This window comes from Acromyrmex echinatior, chromosome 3 (genome assembly GCF_024713525.1).
Source record: "Acromyrmex echinatior isolate Ae372 chromosome 3, ASM2471352v2, whole genome shotgun sequence".
Lineage (NCBI taxonomy): Eukaryota > Metazoa > Arthropoda > Insecta > Hymenoptera > Formicidae > Acromyrmex > Acromyrmex echinatior.
Genome location: NC_141854.1, coordinates 852,703 through 876,669, shown reverse-complemented (window position 1 = coordinate 876,669; position 23,967 = coordinate 852,703). Strand labels below are relative to the sequence as shown.

General features: G+C 35.4%; 2 long non-coding RNA genes and 2 pseudogenes across 2 annotated transcripts in view; 1 reads left to right on the top strand and 3 right to left on the bottom strand.

Annotated features, from left to right (window-relative positions):
- Positions 1 to 2,363: 2,363 nt before the first annotated feature.
- LOC147910089 (uncharacterized) lies at positions 2,364 to 7,243 on the bottom strand (annotated as a pseudogene).
- An 89-nt stretch (positions 7,244 to 7,332) lies between these two features.
- On the bottom strand, positions 7,333 to 10,538 carry LOC147910088 (uncharacterized; annotated as a pseudogene).
- Positions 10,539 to 20,108: 9,570 nt separating this feature from the next.
- Positions 20,109 to 23,967, bottom strand: part of LOC147910085 (uncharacterized) — a 12,244-nt gene continuing 8,385 nt past the window's right edge. Inside the window, exon 4 of the long non-coding RNA XR_015544377.1 lies at positions 20,109 to 20,966. This is a non-coding gene — a long non-coding RNA (uncharacterized LOC147910085). The remainder of the gene's footprint in view (positions 20,967 to 23,967) is intronic.
- Positions 20,960 to 22,782, top strand: LOC147910087 (uncharacterized). The gene is made up of 2 exons (XR_015544376.1): positions 20,960 to 21,972; positions 22,064 to 22,782. It is a non-coding gene; the product is annotated as an uncharacterized LOC147910087 (long non-coding RNA).

Genomic DNA, 23,967 nt, shown 5'->3' with positions numbered 1-23,967 from the left:
TTTTATGGAAAAATGTGTATAATGTATATATTATTAGGTGTTGGAATTAATTCGTAGCGTTTTTTAATGAAAGAATGTTATTTATTTCACATGAGCATTAAAAAATACATTAATGAAAGTACTTCCCATCACTTGTAAAACGCTACGAATTAATTCCAACACCTAATAATATATAATATACACCTAGTATTTTCCACAAAAGCAAAATACATTTAATTGTTATTTGCAAATAAAACAATCGTAACTTAACTTATAATCTAATATCGAGTAACCTAAAGATCGTAATCTAACCTAAAAAAAGTAAAAATCATACAGTCGAAAAGATTTGCGTTACTAGCATAATGCATTGCATTTGAAATGCAAAATGCTTGCACAATGTTTGCATAACATGCTGGACACGATATGCTGTCACTGTGCTTACCAGATGCAGAGTCAGCTGGACGTCACAGTGACAGCATGCCATTGCACGCGTGCATGCATTATGCCAGCATCGTGCAAACATTTTGTTATCTGGATAGGTATATGAACCAAGTATCGATTTATCATCTGGAGTTGAAAAGTAGACGTATTATCTTCAGAAAAGTGGACGTATTACCTTCAAAGCTATGTAGCAGCTATGTTTACATCTACTTTGTCAGAGGGCAGTAGTGCGCGGCATTTACAGTTATAGGTTTTGGGCCGGCATGTCCTCTCTCAGGTTTCTCTCTGCTTATATTAATTATTAAACTCGTGTAAAGGATGTAAATAAATTTACAAAGCAAATTTATCTAATTGATTTACTCTTTTAAACTTAAGCTAATCTTGCAATATTCAATTGGTATTTTTTCGCGACAAGATGCGTTTCTTGACTTCACCATGTATACTTATATTCAAGCTGTGTTCCAAAATTTAACTGTTGAAAATGTACAGTATAATGTTAACTGTAGATTTTCAGCACTGGTAATGAATTTTGGAACACAATATGACGTGGTACGACTAAAGGATTCGTTTATGCTGTGGATAACGCATCCTCTGCTTTCTTATTTGCTGGTCACATGACCTAAATTTACCGATCTTTGCATAAATAGCTATTCGTACCATATTCGTATCCTCTAATAGAAATTCTGGAAAAACTGAGCTGATTGAAAATTAAGGCCTAAGAGCTTTATTCTTGAACAAATATCATATATAGAAATAGCAATTCCATATACAATCGATCAATTACAATGGAGAAACTGTCATTTTCGTATGCAAAAATTATAGCTGCGTTCGATAATGCAAATCTGAGGCATCGGAGTGCTCTTATATTAAAGCACATATGACGTGCACTGTAGAAAAAGAGCACTCCGACGTCTCAAGATTTGCATTAGCGAACGCAGTTTATATATACATATATATGCTCAAAAATAGGGCATCATTTTACAATTCACATTTAACTCTTAACTGAGATTCAACTTATTCCTCATCTCTTTCTAATGCTAGAATTGGAAAGAGATGAAAAAGAAATTCAACCTCGGTTAAGCAGTTAACCATGAGTTGTAAAATTAAGCCTAAATAAAAAATCCTTAAATGTTAAATAAAAAAAATATTATAAAACTTATTTATTAAAAATTTATAATTCTGTGTATTGATATTTTTAATTTACATCCAAAAGATGTGATTTTTAGGTTAATCTGATCACAAATACAAATTAGCAAATTTCACACCTTTTCTATTATGTATCTTACGTTGTATTATTTTCACTTTAGTAGGATCGATTTTGATAAATTCTTAACCTTTTTCATTTTTTAATATTTTAATAAAATTCAATTTTAGTAATACAATTAGCTATTATAGCTGGCGGTATTATGAACAGCAAAATATCCAATTTGCAAAGGCAATTACAGCGCAGTTTATCGTTTATTTACGCAATACTGCGAGCAGAGCATCCAGAGGATTCTGTTTCTTGAAACGAGGTGAAAATTACAAAAGTGAATGAATTTATTAGAATACTAATAATTTCATTGATCAACATCTAGTAAATTTGCTCACTTTTGTAATTTTCACCTTGTTTGAAGATACAGAATCGATCTCTTGAGCAGTACCTCCGAGATAGCTGCGTAGATAGTATACATCATGGTGGAAATATTAAAGGTGTGCTCGTTTTCAAAATAAATTTCGTACCGTTCTGCATATATCCAAATGCAGCCACTTTAAACATTTGCATCTCGGTAATTTTGAAGTGACATACAAAGTGACATTTCGCGAAAATGAGTACGTGTCAAATAAAAACGTACACAAATAATTTTATAAAAAAAGGATGCAGGAATTTTCATTTCTTTTGATTAATTATTTGTATTTATATTTTATTTATATGTGTCGTATTATGTGTTGTATTTATATGTGTCATATTTATGTGTGTCGTATTTATGTTTATTTATGTATTTATATTTTATTTATGTGTTTACTTATATGAATTATTATAAATTATAAATTATTTATATTTATATTTTATTTATGTGTTGTCTATATATGTAAGTTATTATTAGGTGTACAACTTTGTTTCCGCCGTTTTCCTATAGATGGCTTTAGCGGTAAGTGGTGGTCGAAATAAATAGATCATAGACATCATACAATAAACTTGAGCATCTGTCAACATAACCCCATAGAAACATTAGTCGATTTGTGTTTGCATCATAAAGTTATTCTCGATTGAAAATGTCAGTTTACGAGCCAAATTCTCGTCATTTGCGGGAGGTTTTAATTTTTTGCTTCAATATGAAGAAATCTGTGAAGCTCATCGAATGCTCTCAAATACCTATGGTGAGGTCGCTATTAGTGAAAGAACGTGTCGTGAATGATTTCAACGCTTCAAGAACGGTGATTTCTTCTTTATTTTGACGTCGAAGACCGGCATAGCGATGGAAGAGAGAAGGTTTTCGAAGATGCAGAATTGGAGGCATTACTTGATCAAGACTCGTGTCAAAATCAAGAAGAATTGGCACGATCATTGGGAGTGACTCAACAAGCCATTTCAAAATGCCTCAAAGTCATGGGAATGATTCAGAAGCAAGGAAATTGGGTACCGTACGAGTTGAAGCCGAGAGATGTTGAACGGCGTTTGCTTGTGAACAGCTGCTTGAAAGGCAAAGATGGAAGGGATTTCTGCATCGCATTGTGACTGGGGGATGAAAAATGGGTTCATTATGATAACCCCAAGTGCAGAAAATCATGGAGAGTTTCCGGCCATGTTTCCACGTCGACAGCCAAACCGAATATTCACGGCTCCAAGGTCATGCTCTGTATTTGGTGGGACCAGCTCGGCGTAGTATATTATGAGCTGTTAAAACCGACTGAAACAATCACAGGCGATCAGTATCGAACGCAAATGATGCGTTTGAGCCGAGCATTGAAAGACAAACGGCCGCAATACAACGAGAGACAGGATAAAGTGATTTTGCAGCACGACAATGCTCGACTCCATGTTGCGAAAGTGGTCAAGACATACTTGGAAACGTTGAAATAAGAAGTCCTATCCCATCCGCCGTATTCTCCAGACGTTGCTCCCTCTGACTATCACTTGTTTCGATCAATGGCACATGGCCTGGCTGACCAGCACTTCCAGTCTTATGAAGAAGTAAAAAATTGGATCGATTCGTGGATCGCCTCAAAAGATGACCAGTTTTTTCGACGCGGGATTCGTACGCTGCCCGAAAGATGGGAGAAAGTAGTGGCCAGCGATGGACAATACTTTGAATCATAAATGTATAACCAGTTTTTTACAATAAAGCCTCGAATTTCGGAAAAAAAATGGCGGAAGCAAAGTTGTACACTTAATATAAATTATTATTTTTATAAATTATAAATTAATTATATTTATATATTATTTATTATAAATTATATAAATTGAAATACTAAAAACGAACGTGGTTTATAAATCAAAACTTATGAAAAGAAGAGCATAAAAACCACCGCACAAGATATTGTTTGTGATATTTAATTATCATTACATTAATAAAACATTAGACGTTTCGGCCACAATCTAGCCATCTTCAGTAAATTCACAATATTCTTAAAACACAGAATTACATATAGCTGACATTAAATTCAACCGTCGTGTAATATAACTATGTATAAACTTTTTTTTTCATCGTGTGAAGGTGCCTCGTACAACAATGTTGCAGTGCCAAATTGTCAAATTACGAAAAATGTAGAACAAGAATTTCCAGATTCTAATAAATTTAACAAATTAACCTATCAATAATATCTTCTAGTCGAAATATATGAGAATAGAATCTTTAGAATAGAATCGTTATCTGTTTTACTGCAAAAAAATGATGAATCTCAAGTACATTCTTTACACAGATGAAAATTTGTCGTGACATTGTGTGTTATTTGTCATATCATATATGTTACCACTATTTATATATATGTTTCAAAAGTTTAGATTGTTTTAGAATTATTTATTAAATGTGAGAGAGATCTTTCTTAAGAAAAGGCAGATAAACATCGGGCAACGATTCAGTGTCACTTTGCTTATCGATACTACTTATTTGGCTTTTAACGTATATCATTTCAGAGATTCTTCTTTTCATTAATGATTGTTCTGTGTCTAAAATTCTGATATTATCCCAATCCAATTCATGCATCTCATTCAACTGGTGACGCGAAACCATTGACATCTCCGAGGTGGATCTTCTTATGTCAGCCCTATGTTCTTTTATTCGAGTTTTTAATTTCCTTTTTGTTTGGCCAACATAAGAAGACTCACAATTTAAACATTATTTTATAAACTACTCCACAATGGTGTTACGGCTAATGTTGCTGTTGAGATTTTCTCCGTTTTTGAGTCAATGTATTTCAACAATTTACTCGGGGATCGGAGATTAAGTTGTGCGGTTAAGGATGCGGTTCACTGGGAAGATTCATATATGTATATGTACTTGTATGTAACCGATTAGAGATTTAGAAATTCCGTCAATAGATTCGATTCAATATTTTCGTTTATTGAAATAAATAAATGCTATAAATAAAACAATAAAAAAGAAAAGTGAAGTTCTGAGAGAGCGCGAGGATAGTTCTCACCTTGATTGTATAACTGTAACTGTAGCTGTAACTGTAACTAAGTAACTAAATGACTGACTTATCTGAATAACTGACTGACTGACTGACTGGGTGACTGATGAATTGACCGAAAAAAAGGACTGTTTCTGTCTTTGACAGCTCCTTTTATATTCTGAAAATGAGTGTCCTTTCAGAACCAATCGACACTCCTCAAAATTTGGTAGAACCTATACTCGCGCTTTCCTTGAGATAAGGCAGCAAGGCTCCGCGTAAGCCCTATTCCCCACTCTACAAGTTTATTCTTAATAAGTAATAGTTGAATTTTAACAATTTGTAGTAATAAAAATTCGGTTTTCCTTAATATCCTTTATGCGAGGCGAATTCATTACATATGTTTAAAATTAATTTAACTTTATTAGAAAAAAAAAGGGAAAAAAAAGATATTCGTTCTCGCATTCAGGAAGATTTCTATTTTACTGCTGACTTTTACTTAATCGTTAAACGCTAATATAATATACATTATTATTAATGTTAATGCACGCTTTTATATTATAGGAGGGCTTCTTTGAGAAAGATCATGTGATATTTCTTAGACATTCTTTAGAATAATTTGTAGATAATTTGTATGACACATAAAAGTATATAACGTGATCTATCTGTTAGTTTGGATGTTTAAATAAAGAAACTAAATATACCTTCTTATAAAAGAGAAAAAGAATTTTCGATTTCGAAATAAAGATAAAATAGGGAAATATTAACCTAGCGATAAGATAAAAAATATAAATCGTATATCTATGAAGAATATCTGTAAAGAATAAGAGGATTTTATCGGATGTAACACCTCCCTCTTTAAGTCATGCGTGATGCACTTAATGTGCGCCACGCATGATTATATATAAAATAACAGTAAACATACGTGTATGTAGAGTATGCCAATTATAGAAAGAAATGCTTACAATTGTGGATATATTCTAGCGTTTTCTTGTTCAATAGAGATCTCGGTACTTCCTTCTCGATTCGTGATGTTCTTGGCAGATTTGGATTTTCTTCTGATATGGTTAATTTTTGCTGCTTCCTCTTGAGATGTTTCCCTCCTCTTGGGTTTTTGGGAGAAATGTATGATTAAATTTGTAATTGAGTCCCAAAGGGCCTCGATCAGATATAATGACCAGCCATAGATTGTATGTATAGCATATCCATGTATTATAGTGTCTATAATTAGTTTCATCGTTCTGATGCAGAAATAGATTCCGATTATTTCAGCATTTGCGTTGTCGAAGAAAATAAAATTTCCCAGATTTTTTTTCATGTATTCTCTGTAATTTTTGTGAATTGAACTTTCATCTAAATGCGAAAGAGAGATTCTTTGGAAAACTATGGGTTCGCCTTTAGCTTTTCGTGCCATAGTATTTAGAATTCCGTTTTTTTCGACTGGAAACATTATGTGATCCCGCAGGTTTTCGAGATCCTTGTCACTATATATGCCGCTTGCTACTGGCGATCCAGGATTTGTATAATGCCATGTAGGTTTTGTCATGGATTTCATAATTGTCGGAGGTAAAGAGCGTTCGGGTGTTGATATTATACGATATCATCCATCATTTAAAAAGAACATTGGAGGTATGACACGATTGCAGGAGATTTGCGTGCTTGTTTTAATTAATATGTTCGTGGGGATAAAAAGTATGTCTCGTTACCTTTCTGAACTGGCAGTTCTGAGTAACATTCTTTAACATGTTGAATTTTGACATCTACTGGAGTGCATTTAATGATATGCACTACTTCTCCAGAAACGACGGTCATGAATCCGGGTCCTTTCATAATCTGGTATGCGAATTCGTCTGGTGAGTTTATAGCGAGGCTAAGTGCGCCTTTTAAAATTTGTTGCTCCAGATTACAACGTTGAGGACATCTCTATACAGAGTATTCATCTGAGAGCGTATATGGTATGTTTTTCCATATACAAATTTAGAGTTTATGTGATGTCTAGATTTTCAGCAAATATTCGCCGTTTTCTAGTAAAAGATTCTCCCTCTTTAGTTTCGAGAATTAACAGTTTTGGGTGTTCTATTTTTATTAATGTATATCCACATAGAAGTTCTTCTCCTGTCCTGGCGAGTGCAAATGTTACATTTTGCGTTGATAGTGAATATACGATTTGCGGATTTTCATAGAAGGTGTCATGGTCGCAAAGTAGAATCTTTTGCTTTGTGAAGCCAAGTCAGCAGTTTATGGTCGGTAACCAAAATAAATTTATTACCATAAAGATAAGGTCGAAAATGTCCTACTGCGTAAAACTATTGTCAATAATTCTTTTTCGATTGTGGAATAATTCTTTTCAGCGTCGTTTAATACACGAGAAGCGTAACTTATGAGTCGATCTCTTCCTATTGGTCCTTGACTTAAAATATAGCGCCTATGGCTGTTCCTGACGCATCCGTTGTTACGACGAAAGGTTTAGAAAAATCGAGATATTGCAACACCGGTTCTTTACACAATATATTTTTCAATGTGGTAAAAGAATCTTGTTCTTTCTGATTCTATTTAAATTTCACTCCGTTTTTTAATAAATTTGTCAGGAGTTTCGCAATGTTAGAAAAACCTTCTATAAACCTGCGATAATAATCTGCTAATCCGAGAAATTGTTTTATATTCTTTTGATTTTTGGGTACAGGGAAATTCTTTACTACTTCTATTTTCTTCGGGTCGGGATATATTCCGTTTTCGTTTCGTCACGTGTCCCAAGTAGGTAACTTCTTTTCGAAGAAATTTCTCATTTTTCCGGTTGCAGTTTCAGGTTTGCTTCACGCAATTTGTTTATTAATTTTTTTTTTAAATTTAATTTCGTGTTCTCTTAATGAACTTGCATATAAAATGATGTCGTCTAAATAGACGAATATTTCCGTTCCTTGCATTCCAATTAGTATCCTATTCATTAACCTTTGAAATGTGGCCGGAGCATTTTAGGCCAAATGGCATTCGGTCGAACTCGTAATGACTATGAGGAGTTGAAAAGGCTGTTTTATGGCTGTCATCTTAATCTGATGAAAACCAGAAGCTAGGTCAAAAACCGAAAAGTATTTGGCACCTCCTAATTGGTCGAGAATGTCTATTATATTGGGAAGTGGATATGCGTCGCCGATGGTTTTTTCATTTAGCGAGCGGAAGTAACACCATCCTCCACCGTTTGTTGCCGTTCGAATCGGTCTTTTTTGGAACAATCCAAACTGGAGTGTTATATGGAGATTCTGATGGTTTTATAATATTTTGGTCTAGTAAATCTTTTACTTGACGATCGATTTCTTCTTTATGCGTGGGGGGGGGGGGGGGAATCGGTACTGTCTTGTGTGTATCGGAACGTTATCATTTGTATGAATATGTTGTTGTAGAACATTAGTGAATCCGAGAGACTCTCCTGGCAAATAAAAGCAATCTGCATTTTGTTCTATTGACTTTTCAACAGCCATACGATCTTCATTGTTTAAATGATCGAGTTTGATAAGTTCCATTATTTTATTATACCGAAAAATTTTGTTTGTTTCTACACAAGATATTTCATTTGATTCTGAGCTCGAAAAAATTGTATTGACTTTTGAGGTTGGTCCAGATTTTAAATTTGAATTTAAGTTAGAGTTAACATTAGAATTTGAATTTGAATTTGATATTGAATTTGAATCTGGATCTGAACTAGGAATAGAGTTTGATTTCGAAATTGAGATTGATTTTGATCCTTTTTTTGATGTTGAGTTTGTATTTAAATTAGAATTACAATTTGTATTTGAATCGATTTTTGAATTAGAATGAGAATTCGAATTTGAATTTATATTAGAATTAGAGTTAGAATTTGAGATTAATTTTGATTCTAATTTTGATGTTGAATTTGTGTTTGAATTAGAATTGCAATTTGTATTTGAATCGATTTTTGAATTAGAATCAGAATTTGAATTAGAGTTAGAGTTAGAATTTGAGATTGATTTTGATTCTAATTTTGATGTTAAATTTGTGCTTGAATTAGAATTGCAATTTGTATTTGAATTGATTTTTGAATTAGAATTCAAAGTTGAATTAGAATTAGAGTTAGATTTAAGATTAGTTAATTCATTGAATTCGAATATTTGTATAGTGGACACAAATACATCATAATCTTCTTCGGTCGTATTTATTATCCGTAAGTGTGCCTTTCCATCTCGTACGGTTACCAGCGCATTACCTAAGTAAACGCCTTCGGCCAAATTTAGTTTAGGGACATATCCTTCTTTCAATTCTGGATTAACGATTTGAATGTATAATTGTGAATTTACCCTTGCAGGAATAATTAGAATTTCCTTAGGTTCGAATAATATTCTAATATCATCCCATTCCAGGTGTCTTGTAATTTACGTTGTAATTTGCATTGATTAAAGAAACCGGAGTTTCTATTATTCCGTCCTGTGGTATAGGAAATTCGTGTTCCACTAAATGAAATGCGACTGGACGTTTTAAGGTGTCTACCTATCCTAGCCCTAAGGTGGACACATGGTGCGTCATAATTCCCGTTAGTTTCAGAATCTCGTTCCTATTTACTTGGACATTAGATTTTTAGGAATCCTTTTTTGATGATGTTCGACTCCGAACCGCTGTCTATTAGGAATTCTAAAGAACCGTTTAAATCTTTGCTTTCTAGTCTGACTGTTGATATTTCTTCCGAGCGCGTTAGATTTATTGTTCGATATCCGTATTCGATACCCGACGCACGGGCGCATTACCTGCGTGTTTGTTATCGCTGGACGTTTTTTCTCCAAGCACTACTTGTCTTATCGTTTTCACAGTCTCTTTCGGCGTCTATAGCGCGGCTCTCCAATTCCTCGAATGTTCCTTCTTTTGATATTACTATTTCCGGATTTAAACCACGTAGGAAACATATTCTTAAATGCTCGTCCACAGATCTCTTAAAATCGTGACTAATTTCATTCGATTGCCGTTTTTGGGCGTCTATTATACGCTTTCCTATTTCGCGGACACGATTCGCATAACTTGATACTTTTTCGTTTCTTTTCTGACATATATAAGCGAGTCGAGCTTGCGCCTCGTAAATCATTTCTCTAAGGCCATACTTGCTACGTAAAAATTCGACTAAACCTGTAAGGAATTAAATACTCTCTCGAGTATGAATCTATGAGCATCACCCTTTAATTTGTTACGTATTGCGCGCACTAAGATAATTTCTTGTGAAGGCGCAATCATGCTTCTTCACATCCTTCTACGAAATGAGTAAACGCGATATTATCTCCGTCAAAACTAGATGCAGCTTCTAACGCGTCTCTGATTGAAAAGTAAATGAAATTAAGGTCGGTAGATGGTGTCGTTGGAGTACCTTGTGATTGTTCTAAATGTTGCTGCTGTTCTTGTAACTGACGAATGAGACGTTCTTGTTGTTGCAGTCTTCGTTGTAGATCGACGATATCGACTTCGTTTGTCATGGCGGTATTGTTTATTACGAGATTTTTTCCTGGCGGAGTATGCACTACCTTGCTCATAGATAAAACTTTTGCACAGCTTAGTCACTTGCGATTTCTTTTCCGCACAGCCTAACAGAGCGTATCCCACCGCTGTCACCAAATTTTGTTACGGCTAATGTTGTTGTTGAGATTTTCTCCGTTTTTGAGTCAATGTATTTCAACAATTTACTCGGGAATCGGAGATTAAGTTGTGCGGTTAAGGATGCGATTCATTGGGAAGATTCATATACGAGGTCTGTTCAAAAAGTATCGCGAATTTTGAATTTCTAGCGAGTTACGTATATTCGATTTTCGATTTTTTTGTGGCGTTATGTTGGTACTCATGCCGACAAGTTCGGCCATTTTGAATGTTCAGTTAATTTTTGATAGCTGCTTTGTTTGCACGTGTTTTGACTCGTCTTCGATTTTTGCCTATTCCAAAAAATGGATCAAAGAATCTGTATCAAATTTTGTGTGAAAAACAAAATTAAGTGCGCGGACGCATTCCGAATGTTGACTGTGGCAATGGTGAAGCTACCTTGGACCGAAGCAACGTTTATCGGTGGTACAAAATGTTCTCAGAGGGCCGAGAAGATGTGAACGACGAAGAGCGTGCCGGACGCCCGAGCACGTCAACAACAGACGAAAACATTGATGAAGTGAACAAAAAAGTATTGGCCAATCGTCGAATCACCGTTAGAGAAGTTGCTGAGGACCTAAACATATCGATTGGCTCATGCCATTCGATTTTTACCAATGATTTGGGCATGAGACGGATCGCCGCAAAATTCGTACCAAAATTGCTCAATTTCGACCAAAAACAGCATCGCATTAACATTGTTAAGGAGCTGTTGGACTCTGTCCGCGACGACCCAAATGTGCTCCAGAGGGTCATAACTGGTGACGAATCATGGGTTTATGGTTATGACGTGGAAACCAAAGCTCAATCATCCCAATGGAAGCTGCCGCACGAGCCAAGACCGAAAAAAGCGCGCCAAGTTCGGTTGAATGTGAAGGTTTTGCTTACAGTTTTCTTCGATTGCAAGGGCGTGGTGCATCATGAGTTCTTGCCACAGGGTAGAACGGTCAATAAGGAATATTACCTGCAAATTATGCGTAATTTGCGCGAAGTAATCCGCCAGAAACGCCCAGATTTGTGGAAGAACAAAAATTGGCTTTTGCACCATGATAATGCCCCTGCTCACACATCGTTGCTTGTGCGCGAATTTTTGGCCAAAAACAACACACTAATGATGCCGCAGCCACCGTATTTCCTCTGATCTGGCCCTCTGTGACTTTTTCTTCTTCCCGAAACTGAAGAGGCCCATGAAAGGACGACGCTACTCTACGATTGAGGAGATAAAGACGGCATCGAAGGAGGAGCTGAACAAGATCACAAAAAATGATTTTTTGAAGTGCTTCGAGGATTGGAAAAAACGTTGGCACAAGTGTATAATATCTGATGGGGATTACTTTGAAGGGGACAAAATAGATATTCATGAATAAATAAATAATTTTTGAAAAAACACAAAATAGTTTTTGAACAGACCTCGTATGTATATGTATTAGGTGTTGGAATTAATTCGTAGCGTTTTTAATGAAAGAATGTTATTTATTTCACATGAGCATTAAAAAATACATTAATGAAAGTACTTCCCATCACTTGCAAAACGCTACGAATTAATTCCAACACCTAATACTTGTATGTAACCGATTACAGATTTAGAGATTCCGTCGATAGATTCGATTCAATATTTTCGTTTATTGAAATAAGTAAATGCTATAAGTAAAACAATAAAAAAGAAAAGTGAGGTTCCGAGGGAGCACGAAGATAGTTCTCACCTTTGATTGTATAACTGTAACTATAGCTGTAACTGTAACTAAGTAACTAACTGACTGACTCTGTCTGAATAACCGACTGACTGACTGGCTGGGTGACTGACGAATTGACCGAAAAAAAGGACTGTTTCTGTCTTTGATAGTTCCTTTTATATTCTGAAAATGACTGTGGGAGTGTCCTTTCAGAACCAATCGACACTCCTCAAAATTTGGTAGAACTTACTCGCGTTTTCCTTGAGATAAGGCAGCAAGGCTCCGCCTCCTATTCACTCTACAAGTTTATTCTTAATAAGTAATAGTTGAGTTTTAACAATTTGTAGTAATAAAAATTCGGTTTTCCTTAATATCCTTTATGCGAGGCGAATTCACTACATTCATATGTTTAAAATTAATTTAACTTTATTAGAAAAAGAAAAAGGGAAAAAAAAAGATATTCGTTCTCGCATTCAGGAAGATTTTTATTTTACTGCTAATTACTTAATCGTTAAACGCTAATATAATATACATTATTATTAATGTTAATGAACGCTTTTATATTTGTTATTTTATAAGAGGGCTTCTTTGAGAAAGATCGTGTGATATTTCTTAGACATTCTTTAGAATAATCTGTAAATAATTTGTATGACGCATAAAAGTATATAACGTGATCTATCTGTTAGTTTGGATGTTTAAATAAAGAAACTGAATATATCCTCTTATAAAAGAGAAAAGGAATTTTCGGTTTCGAAATAAAGATAAAATAGGGAAATATTAACCTAACGATAAGATAAAAAGTAAAGTATAAATCATATATCTATAAAGAATATATCTATAAATAAGAGGATTTTATCGGGATATAATAATAGTCCTCTTTACACAAAGGATCTTTTCCAGTTTTTATAAATCTATTCATTTTATTTATAGGTTTGTAAGCAATATCAAAGCTCTAACTATGTGATAGTTTTTAAAATTTTTGCGATACTTTACTTAAATATGGTACTATGAAAAACTTTTTCTTTAAATTAGAATTAGAGTCGCTTTTGTTATTGTTGTGATCACCATTTTTATCTAAATTAGTTCTACTTTCTAAAGTTTTAATTCTATTTTTTATTGTTGAAAAGATAAATTTAAGAGGATAACCATTCATTAACAGAGTGTGAATTAAGTCCGAGATGTTTTTTTCCTGAAATTTTGGATGGGATAAAAGCAATATTCTATCTAATTGCCCAATGATTACACCCCTTTTATGTACTAACGGATGATTCGAAAAATAATTTAAATATCTCTCTGAATTGATAGATTTTTTATAAATATCGAAGATGATTCTTCGTTCTTGTCTCATTAGTTTAACATCTAAAAAATTAATGCCATTTTCATCTCCAAAGTCAACTGTGAATCTTAGTCTTTCATGATATGAATTAAACAATTCCAGAACATTTTCCACTTTGTCTTTATGCATCGCTAATACAATGTCATCAACATAACGGAAATAAAAAGACGAAATAATATTATTAGTAGTAATAATATCTTGTTCTAAGTAGTAATAATATCTTGTAGAACAATATTCGCTAATATAGGGGACAATGGAGAGCTCATTAGCATGCCAAAAATCTGTCTAAATATTTTTTTATCGAATTTAAAAAATGTAGAGTTAATTATAATCATAATTGCTTTGATAAACTCATGTAAAGGAATCGAAGTCTTGTTTTCAATTAAGTTTCATCTACGTTCAATACTCTTTAATACTAAATCGGTCGGAATGTTCGTGTACATCGAGACCACATCAAATGATATAATACTGAAGTTTTTATCGAGTTTTACCTTTCCATTGAATTTATTTACAATATCAAAACTGTTTTTTACATAACTGAAATTCTTTGTATTATTATTATTGTTATCTATATCTTTTAGGAAGGTCACCAATGGATAAAAAACACTATTTATGCAGCTAACTATCAATCTTAGCGGATGACCTTCCTTATGAATTTTTGGTCCATAAGAACTCGGAAGTTCGCTGTCCGATACATACAATTTTTTATATATGTTTAAGTCAATATACCGCTTGTTTTTCCAATTTTTTTAGTAAATTACTAATTTCCGTTATTATTTTGTTAGTGAGATCTTTATTTATTAAAGTGTATGTGCTCTGATCACTAAGAATCTCATACATTTTCCCTATGTAACTTTCACGATTCATAATTACTGTTGTATCAGGTATGTAAATATGAAACCGGAATTTACCAATAGATAGCCATAGCGGTCAATGTAGTTGCCGTCAGACCGCGTCATTGACGCCATTTCCTTGTTCTGACATCTGACAAAGATTTTCAACTCACAACAATACAAATTTCATACAACAGTATAGTTTGTAATAGCGTTGAACATGTCGAATTTTGTGCCTGGAAATTATTAGATGTACAAATAAGTTTCCGTCATTTTTAATAAAAAATTAAGCATTTATTGTGAAAGAACGATACATAATGTTTTATTGATGTAAGTCAAAATGTAAGTGCAAATTCTTTTTGCGTTTGGCACGAATCTTCATTCAATAATGCTTCCAATTCTGCGTCTTCGTACACTTTCGGCCTTCCGCTACGTTCTTTGTCTTCGACGTCAAATTCACCGTTCTTAAATTTTTGAAACCATTCACGACAACTTCTCTCACTTAAGGCAGCCTCACCATATGCTTCTATAAGCAATCGATGAGCCTCAGCTGCAGATTTCTTCAAATTAAAGAAGTAAATCAAAAGTTCCCGCAAATGACGCTTATTCGGCTCAAAATTCGGCATTTTCGCACAAAAAAAAATATATGATGCTGATACAAAATCGCTAGTATTTCAAGGTTATGTTGTTGACAGATGTTCAACCTTACGATATAATGTTTTACATCAGACAATTTTAACCATATGTGGCTATTGGATCACGTGCTGCGCAATATGGCGCCGGTGTTTGCCAACCACGGCGAAGGACGTATGGCGGGAAAACGTTAGGTCGAGAATGAGCGCTAACGCACTGCTTCTGATTTTATGCCGTGAGGCGTTTTAATACACACTTAATGCCTAATTAACTAAATACTAAATACAAATGTTGATTAGAAAGTAGAGGCGTGATTGCGCGTGTAAGACGGCTCGGATACCGGCATCGTGTCGCGGAGTTACAATATTAGAACTATGAAAATACACTCTAAGAATTTATCGGACGACGCTAACAATTATCACAGACATGAATAGTAATCGGTATCGATCTCGCGGAATACACAAAGTAATTCGGAACCTCAACTTCCGAGTTCTAACTTACTGACTATCGCAGAGACTTACACGAGGTCTGCATGCGGCACGCCATGACACCAGGGAGCGAATGGGGAGAGTAATGGAAAGAACGACCGTATCAGCGTCGCGACGGACGCATGCAGCGCCGCCGCTTACGCTCGCAGCACCGCAGCTAACGTTCGCAGCGCCGCAACTAACGCTCGCAGCGCCGCGACTAACGCTCGCAACGCCACAGTACTCCCCTCCTAGTGTTAAAGAAAAAAACGTTAAAGAAAGAAATACTGGCTAAGATATCGCTAGAATGAGAATAACAAACATAAGAATAGATGAAACAAACAAAACTTGTATATATTGGTTTGCTTAGCGTAATATTGCGCGAATTACATCTTAAATCTAACAGTCTTTCGCTTTGCTGCTGGACTAGGATATGTTTTTGATTCACCTTGCACTGGAATGTCTGTTGAAGACGAAGATGCAGTGGACGGAATAGTTTCCGAGTCTTGGATTAGTACGTACGCGGGCTTAAGTCTGTCGACCGTGACGTTGATGGATTTGCCGTCAATTTCAATGGCGAAGACTTGGTCCGAGATGCGCTCTAGTACTTTATGCGGTCCGGTATGTGGTTGATCCAGAGGACGTCTGTTGCCTTCAACTCTGCAGAAAACGTGCGAGCAATTATATAATTCCTTGTGGAAAAACAGCTTAGGTCTAATGTGATGAGAAGTTGGTCTAGGCCGCAACTTTTGCATAATTACGCGGAAATCTTCGACGAAAATTCGTGGGTCGCTCGGCATTTCTTCAGAGGAGAAAAATTCGCCTGGTACCTTGAGCGTAGTGCCGTACACTAATTCCGCTACCGAAAGCCTAGATCTTCTTTGAGACAAGTTCTCAATCCTAGTAACACTATTGGCAGTGTGTCAGTCCATTGAGTTTCGCCGTGACACATTAATGCTGTTTTTAGAGAGCGATGCCATCGCTCGATGATGCCATTAGACTCCGGGTGGTATGCAGTTGTCCGACAACGTTTAGAGCCAATGAGTTTAGTTAATGTGTCGAACAGCTGCGCTTCAAATTGCGAGCCTTGGTCGGTCGTGATCAAGCGTGGAGCTCCGAATCTGGCTACCCAGTGAGTGAAAAACATCTTCGCTACCGTGTCGGCTGTACAATCCTGTAATGGAATAGCCTCCGGCCAACGCGTAAATCGGTCAATCATTGTTAATAAATACCTGAAACTTTTGAATGGAGGTAGAGGACCGACGATGTCGATATGTACATGATCGAAACGAGTATCTGGTATTGGTATTTTGGTGGGTGTGGTGTGGTTGTGACGATGAATTTTGGATTGTTGGCATGCTAGACAAGTGCGGGCCCATTCTTTAATGTCTTTAGACATGGAAGGCCACACAAATTTTTGTGCAATTTGCCGGTGAGTTGCTCTGCCGCTTGGATGCGACATTTGATGCACCATGTCGAAAACTCGCCTTCGTAGTGATCCGGGAATGTAAGGTCTGATCTCTTGTTCTGAAGTGTCGCAGTAAATGCTGGATGCTGTTTCCGATAAGGTAAACTTTTTGAGCTTCAAAGACGTTGAAGTGGATTGCTTCAGTTGCTGCAATTCATCATCCGAGGCTTGAGTTTCTGCAATCTCCTGCATATTGAGACTAGTTGGCATCACGATAGTGTCGGCGCGAGATAATGCATCTGCTACGATGTTATCGGCGCCTGAAACGTGACGTACATCAGTTGTGAATTCTGAAATGAAGAGTAGATGACGAGTTTGTCTTGGCGACATTTGATCTAACTTCTTCTTGAATGCGTAAATGAGAGGTTTATGATCCGTGATAACGTGAAAATTTCGTCCCTCTAACATATATCGAAAATGTTTGATAGCCGCATAGATAGCTAATAGTTCTCTATCGTATGCACTATACTTAGTTTGTGTAGGCGTGAGTTTCCTTGAAAAGAAGCTGAGTGGTTGGAGAAATCCGTTGCTGTGCTGTTGCAATACCGCGCCGATTGCTTTGTCTGAGGCGTCTGTTTGCAACGAGAGTGTTGCATTGCTGTCTGGAAATGCGAGCGAGGTGGCTTGAGCAAGATGTTCCTTGACTCGTCGAAAGGATTGTTTGAGCTCAGAAGTCCACTCGATTTTCGCATTGTTGTTGCGTTTACGCCCAGAAATTACTTTTAGCAATGGTGCCTGTATACTTGCGATATCCTTTAAAAATCGGTTTTACATCAGACAATTTTAACCATATGTGGCTATTGGATCACGTGCTGCGCAATATGGCGCCGGTGTTTGCCAACCACGGCGAAGGACGTATGGCGGGAAAACGTTAGGTCGAGAATGAGCGCTACGCACTGCTTCTGATTTTATGCCATGAGGCGTTTTAATACACACTTAATGCCTAATTAACTAAATACTAAATACAAATGTTGAGTAGAAAGTAGAGGCGTGATTGCGCGTGTAAGACGGCTCGGATACCGGCATCGTGTCGCGGAGTTACTAGAACTATGAAAATACACTCTAAGAATTTATCGGACGACGCTAACAATTATCACAGACATGAATAGTAATCGGTATCGATCTCGCGGAATACACAAAGTAATTCGGAACCTCAACTTCCGAGTTCTAACTTACTGACTATCGCAGAGACTTACACGAGGTCTGCATGCGGCACGCCATGACACCAGGGAGCGAATGGGGAGAGTAATGGAAAGAACGACCGTATCAGCGTCGCGACGGACGCATGCAGCGCCGCCGCTTACGCTCGCAGCACCGCAGCTAACGTTCGCAGCGCCGCAACTAACGCTCGCAGCGCCGCGACTAACGCTCGCAACGCCACACATAGCTTGCTAGTGGCGTCGTCTTTTGTCAAACGGCGAAAACTTATTTGTACACTTAATACGATTTGCGGACAGCATTGATTTTCTGTTACCATTTGAAGAAAACTGCTGCAGAATCGCATCGAATGCTTGTCGAAGTTTACGGTGAGTATGCTCTTAGTAAATCACAGTGCTTTGAGTGGTTTAAAAAATTCAAAAGTGGCAATTTTGACGTGAGAAACGAAGAACGTGGAAAACCACCGAAAAAGTTTGAAGACAGCGAATTGCAAGCATTGTTGGATGAGGATGATGCTCAAACTCAATAACAATTCGCGGATCAATTGAATGTGACACGAGAAGCCGTCTCTGTACGTTTGAAATCCATGGGAAAGATCCAGAAGATGGGAAAATGGATTCCACATGAACTGAATGAAAGACAGCAGGAAAACCAAAAAACCACTTGCGAAATGCTGCTCGCCAGGTACAAAAGAAAGCCATTTCTCCATCGAATTGTGACTGGCGATGAAAAGTGGATATATTTTGAGAATCCTAAGCGTAAAATATCATGAGTAACTCCAGGCGAACCATCGACATCGACTGCAAGGCCAAATCGCTATGGACGGAAGACAATGCTCTGTGTTTGGTGGAATCAGAAAGATCTATTATGAGCTGCTAAAACCTGGCGAAATCGTTAATCGTAACTGAAAGCTACCGATAATAAATGATCAATTTGAATCAAGCTTTGCGTGAAAAACGACCGGAATATCAAAAAAGGCAACATAAAGTGATTTTGCTTCATGATAATGCACCATCACACACAGCAAAACTGGTCAAGGAAACGATTGAGGCGTTTGGTTGGGAAATACTTTCGCATGCGGCTTACTTACCAGACTTGGCTCTGTCCGATTACTACTTATTTGTATCGATGGGACATGCACTTGCTCAGCAGCGCTTCACTTCTTACGAAGATGTACGAAAATGGCTAGATGATTGGTTTGACTCAAAAGAGCAACAATATTTTTGGCGTGGCATCCACAAATTGTTAGGTGGGAAAAATGTATAGCTAGCGATGGGCAATACTTCGAATAAAATATTTTTTATCATTTTCATGCAATAAACGTGTATTTTCTACTAAAAAATTCCGGTTTCATATTTACATACCTTTTTGGCCGTAATATCTTTGGTTGAAATTTTCTTTAACTTCAACGATGCACTAAGGGTATCGCCATTCATCTCAGAGTCTAACAAATGCATTATATTGAATCATCTAAAAAGTATCCGCGGTTTTTTGTCAGTAGATGTGTGTTGATGGTCATATATCTAGTGACAAAGTACCACGGATACTTTTTAGATGACCCAATATTATACTTAATATTAGGTGTAGTAAAAAGAAAGTATCACACGTAGACGAGATACAGATTACTAAAGCCATCTATTGGAAAAATATAAATGGATTTCTTTTTACCATACCTAATATTTTCAATTTTCATTCCTTCTCTGAATCTATGACTAGCTCGCAGGTTTTTGATTTTATTATTAATCCTTTCTTGTTCTTTTCGCCACTATTTATTCTATTAAAATTAGTTTCTTGTCTACGAAAGAAAGAATTGAATATATTAAATGGTAGAATTTTCTCTATCTGTCTATACATGTCGAACATTTTAAATTTTACATGTTCGAGATGTTTATATGCGTCTTGTAATTCTATCCGTAAATATTTGAAAATAAAATTGCGTTTAAGTCTGTCAATTCTTTCTTTTGAAGAGTGAAACAGCTTATTATTATCATTATATGTACATTTACATATATGATTAGGAATTAGACGTTCCTTCAGATACGTTTTTAAAAATTGAATTCTTATTCTTATATTAATATTCGTTCTATATGTTTTTATACATTTCTTTAATAGCAAGCATGAATGTAATCCGAAATTAAATTTAATGAAGTCAAAAAAATTCTCTATGTTACACATGTTAATGCTCGTGTAATCAAAATATATAATAAAAACAAACGTGGTTTATAAATCAAAACTTATGAAAAGAAGAGCATAAAAACCACCACACAAGATATTGTTTGTGATATTTAATTATCATTACATTAATAAAACATTAGACGTTTCGGCCACAATCTGGCCATCTTCAGTAAATTCATAATATACATTATATAAATTGAATTATTTTTATTATGGCACAAGGTAAAGTAAAATTCATTATGTTATAAATACGTAAAATAATACTAACGTAACGCCAATTTTAAATAATCGCGGCAACATGGCGGTTTCGGGATATCGCTCTTCTTATGTTAAAAATGCGCAAGAGCACACCTTTTATATTGGGTCATCAGATGTGTTGACCATCAACACCATCTAGTGACAAAAAACCGCGGATACCTTTTTAGATGATCCAATATTTTTACCAAGGTATACATTTCTGCGAATAACTGTGCTGCAGTCGCCTTTGCAGATAGAATAAACGAACGACATTTGCGGCAGTAACTGCATAAACGCATCCTTTGTTGTCATAACCACTCGTCACCCACATGGATGATGAATCGCACTCTGAAAATTTTTAAGTATTACAAAAATCATCGAAAAAAAAGTGTCGCTACTTTTCTGTCCAGAGACTGTACAGAGTATCAATTATCTTTATCCCTAGGGTGAAAATGTAAAAAGTGAAAATTTTTTTGCAATAAGTTTATTACAGTTTTTTAAGATTAATTTGGGAAATTTGGGGGGATTATTAATAATTCAGATTGATTGAAAGTCCGACAACCATATCGGCAGGCAATTATTATTTCTGAAATTAATTCATTTATATGAATATATAATATAGGTATATTAGTTCAACATCTCCACACTCAGACCGTAGTGGCTTTGTATTCAAAGTAATGTTATTGAAAATTTTTTGTATGTATGTGTGTATATGTATATGCATACATACAGGGTTGGCCATATTCGATGGAAAGATGTTTTTTTTTTCAATCATGGGAAACGTCGTTACTCGATCTAACATCTCTTTCCCATGATTGAAAAAAAAACATCTTTCCGTCGAATATGGCCAACCCTGTACATAAAATTTTTCACTTTTCACGTTTTCGCTTTAGAGCAGTACTAACTAACCAAACCAAAAGGAAATTAAAAACTCGGATTAAAGAACATAAGGCCGATATAAGAAAACCTTCTTCCGAAATTTCTGTGGTTTCACGTCACCGTATGAATGAGATGCATGAATTAGATTGGGATAATATAAGAATTTTAGATATAGAACAATCTTTAGCGAAAAGAAGAATTTCGGAAATGATACATATAAAAAGACAAACAAGTGGTATCAATAAGCAAAGTGACACGGAAGGTTTGCCTGAGGTTTATTTTCCTCTTCTAAAGAAGGATGTCTCTTTCCGTTAATAAACAATTCTAGAACTTTCTAAAAATTTTTGACTCAGATATATAAATAGTGGTAAAATATATGATAGGACAAATAACAACACATAATGTCACGACAAAATTCTAACTGTATAAAAGAAATACTCGAGATTCATCGTTTGGTTTTTTTGCTGTAAAACAGGTAATGATTCTATTTCTTTATATTCCGACTAGAAGATTTTAATATATACAATTTTAATATATACAATTTTAATATATACAATTTTATTTAGAATCTGGAAATTCTTGTTCTACACTTTTCTTGATATGACAATTGACGGTGTAACATTACCGTATGAAGCATCTTCACATATAAAAGAACATGTTTATTTAATTACAACTCTCGACTGTTGAATTTAATGTCAACTAGATGTAACTCTGCGTTTAAAGAATATTATTGAATTATTGAAGATGGCCAGATTGTGGCCGAAACGTTTAATGTTTTAATTAATGTAATAATAATTAAATATCACAAACTATAACTTGTGCTGTGGTTTTTTATGCTCTTATTTTTTATATGTGTTAATATTAGAACCACGTTAGTTTCAAGATATTTTTTAATTACACGAGCATTAACATGTGTAAATTAACGCAATTTTTTGACTTCATCAATTTTAATTTTGGATTACACGTATGTTTGCTTCTGAAGAAATGTGTAAGAACTCATAGAGCGAATATTTATACAAGGATACAAATTCAATTCTTAAAAACATGTATTAGATGGGGTGAAAGGTAACCTCCTTGACCGCCAGAATGCGCCACTACTGCAAAAAAGTTTATGGTGCCTTGTAGTCCGTTCATATTTAAGCAGACATGCCAAGTGGCAGTGCGATACTGCCCTTAGTTTTGTTTTGAGAGCTGATTGTTGTTGACGTGTTTGCGAAAACGATTTTCGTTCTCTCATAAAACATTATTTTTTGAGAGGCAAAACGGCGAAGGAAACAAAAGAAAAGTTGGATAAATATTATGTGGCTAATACTCCGTCAGATTACACCGTCAAATATTGGTTTCGAGAGTTTCGTGGTGGCCGCAACTCCACTACCGATGAAGTCCGCAGCGTCAGGCCCTCCGATGCGGTTACCGAGGAAAATGTCAAAAAAATACATGAAATGGTGTTGGCTGACCGGAAAGTGAAGGTGCGCGAGCTAGCAGATGCTACAAAGATTAGTACTGAGCGAACACGCCATATTTTGGGCGAGATTCTGCATAAGAAAAAAATTTTTTTCATTCCCAGGGAGGTTACTTTTCACCCCATCTAGTATAAAGGAACGTCTAGTTCCTATTCATATGTATAGATTCACACGAAAGGATAGTAATAAGCTGTTCCATTCTTCAAAAGAAAGAATTGACAAACTCAAATATAATTTTATTTTTAAATACTTAAGGGTAGAATTACAAGACGCCTATAAACATCTTGGGCAAACAAAATCGGAATTATTTAGCATTTGTAGAAAAATTGAAAAAATTCTACCGAATAATATAGCTTATTCTTTCTTTCGAAGACAGGAATTTAACTTTGACATTATGTGGCAAAAGGAATAAGATAGAATCGGCAAAAAAATCTCTAATCTGCGCGCCAAACATATTCGCCAAGAAATTTTGAATATAAATTGTATTAACTATAATATTACGAAATTTGTGAACTCTGAGATGAATTGTGATACTTCCTGTGCACCTTTAAAATTGAATACAGTTTCAACTAAAATCACGAATCCTGACACAATTCATTCATCATACAATATTAATATCACTCCTGAAAGATTTAATGGCAATTTTGATATAAGTAATATTAATGAACAATGGCTGATAAATCTGAGCAATGCTAAAGTTTCAGATAAAGCCTTAGTTTTACTACAATTAGGTCAACAATTTAATTTGCCTAACAACTTGATTAGTAAGGATGGTATTACACGTGAGTTCATCAAACACGTGGAATATAATCTTTTTAGGGCGGATGATGAAACGCGTAAAAATGTTAGGAATGAAACTGTCCAAATTCTTAAAGCGATTAAGAATTGTAATAGTAAATCTTCTGAAAATACAATTTTATACGAAGGTGTAAGAGAGGTTAAGCGATTCATCTCAGAGAATCCTGATATTTTAATTACTAGAGCGGATAAAGGGAATATCACCGTAA